The 5,613-nt window shown below is 43.8% G+C and overlaps 1 pseudogene; it reads right to left on the bottom strand.

Annotated features, from left to right (window-relative positions):
• Nucleotides 1-3,579: 3,579 nt before the first annotated feature.
• Nucleotides 3,580-5,354, bottom strand: LOC140609528 (keratin, type II cytoskeletal 8 pseudogene; annotated as a pseudogene).
• Nucleotides 5,355-5,613: the final 259 nt, after the last annotated feature.

Here is a 5,613-nt window from a genome sequence, read left to right as displayed (position 1 = left end):
ACCTTGTAATTTATATATTTTAAAAGTAGAAACTATATATATTTAGGTGTACAACTTGATGATTTGGTATACATATACACTGTGAAATGATTACTACAATTAAACTGAATAATATATCATTTCCTCACATAGTTACCATTAAAAAGTCTTTAATCTTGATGAAATCCTATTTATTTGTTTTTTATCACTTGTGCTTTTAGGTCACATCTAGAAACCATTGCTTAATCCAAGGTCATGAAAGATTTAGGTCAATGATCCATTTTCAGTTATTTTTGTATATGGTGTGAAAAAAGGGCCCAATTTTATCCTTTTCCATATAGATATCTAGTTATCCCAGCACCATTTGTTGATCATAGGATCCTTTTAAATTTTAGTTAAAAATACTTCAAAGGTTGCATTAAGTATTTTTATTAATATTAATTACAATACTATTTTTCCTCTCTGGGTGCTTCCCTACTATCTTATCAAAGCTTTGTAAACACTGTATTTAGAACAAAACAAATGTCCTCTGAGTTAAAATTTCAAGTCAGTAATGACTGACCATAAAATAGGCTTGTTCAATTGCACTCCTTCATTCACTCTTATGTATTAAAGTACCAACATCCCTACCATTATGTCAATCTATATTAATTCTCCTATTCACACATATAGGATGAGAAACAAAGGAATGTTTTCCTATATGATTCCCCTTTGTGATTTTATAATAGCATTTCACTCTTGTTTGTGCTTATAGTACTTATTTAACTGATTACAAATTTGAAATGTGGTGAGTTATTGCTATATGCAATTGTAGTAATTAGATGTACAAAGTAGACCTAAATAAGATGAATGCTAGGGAAAAAAATTTAGAAAGGAGAAAAAAAGGCAAGTCCAATTTTGAGACTGACAGCAATTGATATACATAGATATTTCTTCTCCATAGGAAGTCAGCTAAATAAACATAAAACACATTGTCCAAAAGTCATAAGCGGTTTGCAGTGAGGGTGAAGATACAGAATTATAAAGGTGTGGGTGCATGTGGCACCCAGAAAGATGAAAATTATAAAGTAAGACTTTTTTGGTGTGTCCCTAAACTAAGGGCTCTCAGATGAGTGACAGGAATATTTAGGCTCCTGGGCAGATAGAAGTCCGTGGTGCCATAATTGTAAGGGAAGTTTCATCAAGCTGTTTCAGCTTGAAAACATTTCTCTTTGCTTTGTTCCTTGCCTCCATAATCTTAAGCCTATGCCTGTTTTTGGTTCATTTCTGAGGCCAATATCTGGAGAAAAAAATGTCTTAGTGTAAATACTTTGCATTATAAATTAATAAAGATTTCTAGTGACTTTATGGAACATAAGCCAAAACTGTTAGATGAGGTTCTGGATCTATGGACTGAGGAAAAAATCCTAGACTAGCATTGAGTCCAAGTAACATTGCTGAGTAGAATATGATAAAGTAATGTAAGTATCTCAGTATGTTTAAGGGAGGAGTAATTCTTTAAATACCTATTTCTATGAAAATGCCCACTGAATTTGGTAACATTCAGCTGAAAGTTCTTGATAAAGAAACATTACCCCCAAATAAGAATCCGATTAACATTTTTCCTTATTGTATCTTGTGAACTTCACTCTTATCAACAAGAACTAAAAACCAAAGGGTGTTATCTCACAACTTCAGACTAGGGACTATGACTGGAAGACTTTGCTATAATAGTTTTTACAACTTCCTCTATGCTTATTACATTCCTTTCCGGTGTCCTCATTCCTGTATAGTACTTAAGTCTATAAAGCAGAAATGGTGTGCATGTCCATACACTTAAGAAGAAAGTACTAGAGAGTACTGATCCACTCATAGCCAATCTTGGAGATGAGAAGAAACAGGAATCTATAGGGATAGATGCAGTGGCATAGTATCAAAGAGAAAAGGAATGCAAGCTATGGAATTCAAGTCTTACAACTTTAAAGTCATGTAGTGAATTTATGTTTCATAAAATTCTTGTCAGTAGCTACCATGAGTCATAAGCTTTAATCACCCTGAGTTCCAGGGACCTACATGAGTGAAGAAAAGGAGCAGTTGGAAATTACCTTAGGCCAGAGACTGGACCCAGCAGGTTCCACAGAAGAATAGCTTGCCTGTCTCCTGTTGGTCCTACCAGGTGAGATTCTCTTGAATTAGGCAATGATAGCACAAACCATAAGAACAACAGACACCACAGAAGTGATGACCATACCCCACCCTGGCTGCCTAGTTTCTAGTATAGACCTAATCAGGTCTCTTTTCAGAACCTGCAGTCACCTTTTCTGTCTTGTGACTTCTGATTACATGTGGGTTGTTTCTACACTCACACCTGTGACTAAATTGAATAGCTGATTGCCTCACTCTGTTTCACATTACCTGACAAGATCAAGGAATAGTGTGTCAACTCCAAGGGTTCAGGGATGGTGAGCAGAGGCGAAGCAAGCACAGATAGTGAAAGACAACATCTCGGATCTTATTTTTAGGATATTAGAAAAGCAAGCTGTAGTTAGCTTAATTCTGAATTCTGGGGCTCATTCCAAGCAAAGTAAAATTCCCCACATCCTGGGCAGAGCAAGTCTGTACATGTGGTGGCCTTGATGTCTTCTCCCTAGGCAATCACTTCTCTTACCTTAGAACAGCACAGTCAGGTTGCCAAGGACTTTTCCCCTCACATCGAGGGGCTGATTCATGAAACAGTGACTTGCTGGGTTATACCATGTCCTGGATTTAAAAAACTGAGCAGGAACCAGGGTGTGGACTGTCTATGCAATTCTGTCCCCAGCCTGTGTCAGCATGTCTTGGTATTTAAGCAAAGTTTAAGTGCATGCTGATTTGTGTGAAGAAAATTCAACAAAGGAATAAAATCATAGGCATCATCATTGACAGAAAAGTCAAATATTCTGATTACTTGGTGAAATGGATTAAAATTGATTTTAAAAAGCTCTGATATTGTAACATTAGCCATAAAGTAATTCTTTTTATAAACTATCTATTTCATTTCATTAAACTTTATAAGCCTCCCACGAGGTAAAAATGTATTTTACAAACAAAAATGACTTTTTAAAGATCATAATCAATCAATAATGAAGCTAAAGAAAAATAGCTCTGGATTTCTTAATCTCTGTTCATTATGGCAGAATGGGAAAAGAAACTTATTACACTTCCATGATAAACACATTTCCTGTGAATCTTTTAAAATGCTATTATTTTCTGTGTGCTTGTGATATAAAAACAAAGCATAAGAACTGGAGAAGGAGAATGTACATTTTAAGGAATTTATTCAAAACAAAATCCTATTTACATTCTCTTTCATTTTATTTTTCTAATAAACTTAATTTTTTTTAAACTTTATTTTTTAGAACAGTTTTACATTTATTGAAAAACTATCAGGAGAGAATGGAGATTCTCATATAATCCACAACTAGTTTGCCCTGTCATTAGTATGTTACCTTCTTATGGTATATTTGTCACAATTAATGAACCAATATCAATACAATTATTTTTAATTAAAGTCTGTGCTCCACTTATATTTTCTTTTCTTTCTTTCTTTTTTTCTTTTTTTTCTTTCTTTCTTTCTTTTTTTTTTTTTTTTTTTGACTGGCAGCGGCTTTATTTGGGAAAAGACACTTGAATTGGCTTTCGGTTGGGGGCATGGACAAGAAGGGGTACCCAGGGCAGTAGACTCCCCCTAAGGGTAGGCTGGGGACCGGGGCTGAGCCTCAGGCGGATCTCTCCTACGCGAGGCCCCCTGCACAGCTCCTTCCCCCAAAGGCTTCAAGGGGCCACAAGAGCAAGGAGGCTGGGAGGGCCGCGGTGGCTGTTCACTTGGGCAGGACGTCAGACGACGCAGACACCAGCTTCCCATCGCGAGTCTCGATCTTCTCCACAACCATGGCCTTGGAGGAGCTGCTGCGGCTGAAGGAACCGCCAGGGCCAAAGCTGGACTGGAAGGGGCTCTGGCCGTAGCTGGGGCGGGGGCTTGTGAGGCCCCGTAGGCCAAGCTCAGGCCCCGGGGTAGCCGCTGGTCGTCTTCCTATGGATGCTCGTGTTCTGCATCCCAGGCTCCAGCCGGCTCTCCTCGCCCCCGCAGCGTGGGTCGGTGGCGATCTCCCATCTCGAGGTCCGGGGCCAGCCTCACGTTCAGGAGCTCCCGGTGCTCGCGCAGCTGCCGGGCCATGTCCCGCTCGTCCCGCTGCAGGGCGGCCTCCGGCTCCGGCTCGGCCACCTGGGCATTGGCGTCCTTGACGGCAGCTCCCCGCGCGGCTCGGCGTCGGCCACGGCGGCCTCCGGGGCAGCCCTCTGGTTTCTGAGGGCCTCGATCTCAGCCCGGAGGCGGCGGATGCTCCGGTTCATCTCGGAAATAGTCTTCGTGCGACGGAGGTCATCCCCGTGCTTCCCGGCCAAGGTCTGCAGCTCCTCGCACTTGATCCGGTGCATGGTCTCGGCCTGCGCCCGCCTGCGGTGCGCGATGTCCTCGTTCTGGGCCTTGACCTCGGCGGTGACGCCGTCCAGGTCCAGGGCGCGGCTGTTACCCCTGGACGGCACCGCGGACGGGTCCGAGATCTGGGACTGCAGCTCACGGGTCTCCTCTTCATGCCGCTGCCCTGAGGATTGATCTCGTCGGTCAGCCCTTCCCGGCGGGGCTCCAGTTCTGTCTTGTGCATGTAAGCTTCATCCACATCCTTCTTGATGAGCACAAATTCATTCTCCAGGTCTCCACGCAATTTGATCTCATCCTCGTATTTGTTCTTGAAGCCCTCCACGAGCCCCTGCAGGTCGCCAACCTCCACTTCCAGCGTCAGCTTCTCCTATCCCAGGGTGTCCAGCTGCCTCCGGAGGTCGTGGATGCAGCTCCCAAACATGTCTGTGTTGCTCCGAGCGGTTTTCTGCTGCTGCAGGAGGCCCCACTTGGCCTCCAGGATTTTGTTCTGCTGCTCCAGGTGTCTGACCTTGTCGATGAAGGAGGCAAACTTGTAGTTGAGGCTCTTGATTTGCTCCTTCTCCTGGGTGTGCACCACCTGGATGTTGGGGTCCACCTCCATCTTCAGGGGGCTCCGCAGGCTCTGGTTCACTGAGACGGCCGTGATGCCCCCCCCGCCCCCCCCCCCACGGCCCCGGGCCCGCCGTAGCCCCCGACCACACTCATGCTGCTGTTCAGGCCACCCCGGAAGCTGCCGCCGCAGCTGCCCACCCGGAGAAGGCGGAGGAGCTGATGCGGGAGCTGGGCCCGCTCGTGTAGGAGCGGCTGCTGAAGGCCCGGGGGCTGGAGGTGGACACCTTGTAGGACTTCTGGGTCACCCTGATGGACATGGTGGAGGCTGGAGTGGAGGCGAGGAGGCAGAACCTGACAGAGGTTGCAGGAGCGCGAGGAGCCGCTTCTAGGTCCACTTATAGTTTTTACCAATGTACTTTTTCTGTTCCAGGATATCATCTAAGAGGTCACATTACACTTACTCTTCATGTCTCCTTAGGGTTCTATTGACAGTGACAATTTCTTAGACTTCCTTGGTTTTTGATGACTTTGACAGTTTTGAAGAATACTTAGGTATTTTGGTTTCAACTATATCTATATCTATATTAGGTACCTTGTAAAATGTCCTTCTATTGAGATTTTTT

The sequence above is a fragment of the Canis lupus genome, chromosome 18, assembly GCF_048164855.1.
Source record: "Canis lupus baileyi chromosome 18, mCanLup2.hap1, whole genome shotgun sequence".
NCBI classification, from domain to species: Eukaryota; Metazoa; Chordata; class Mammalia; order Carnivora; family Canidae; genus Canis; species Canis lupus.
The sequence above is the reverse complement of the archived record's forward strand: the minus strand, read 5'-3'. Positions and strand labels throughout refer to the sequence as shown.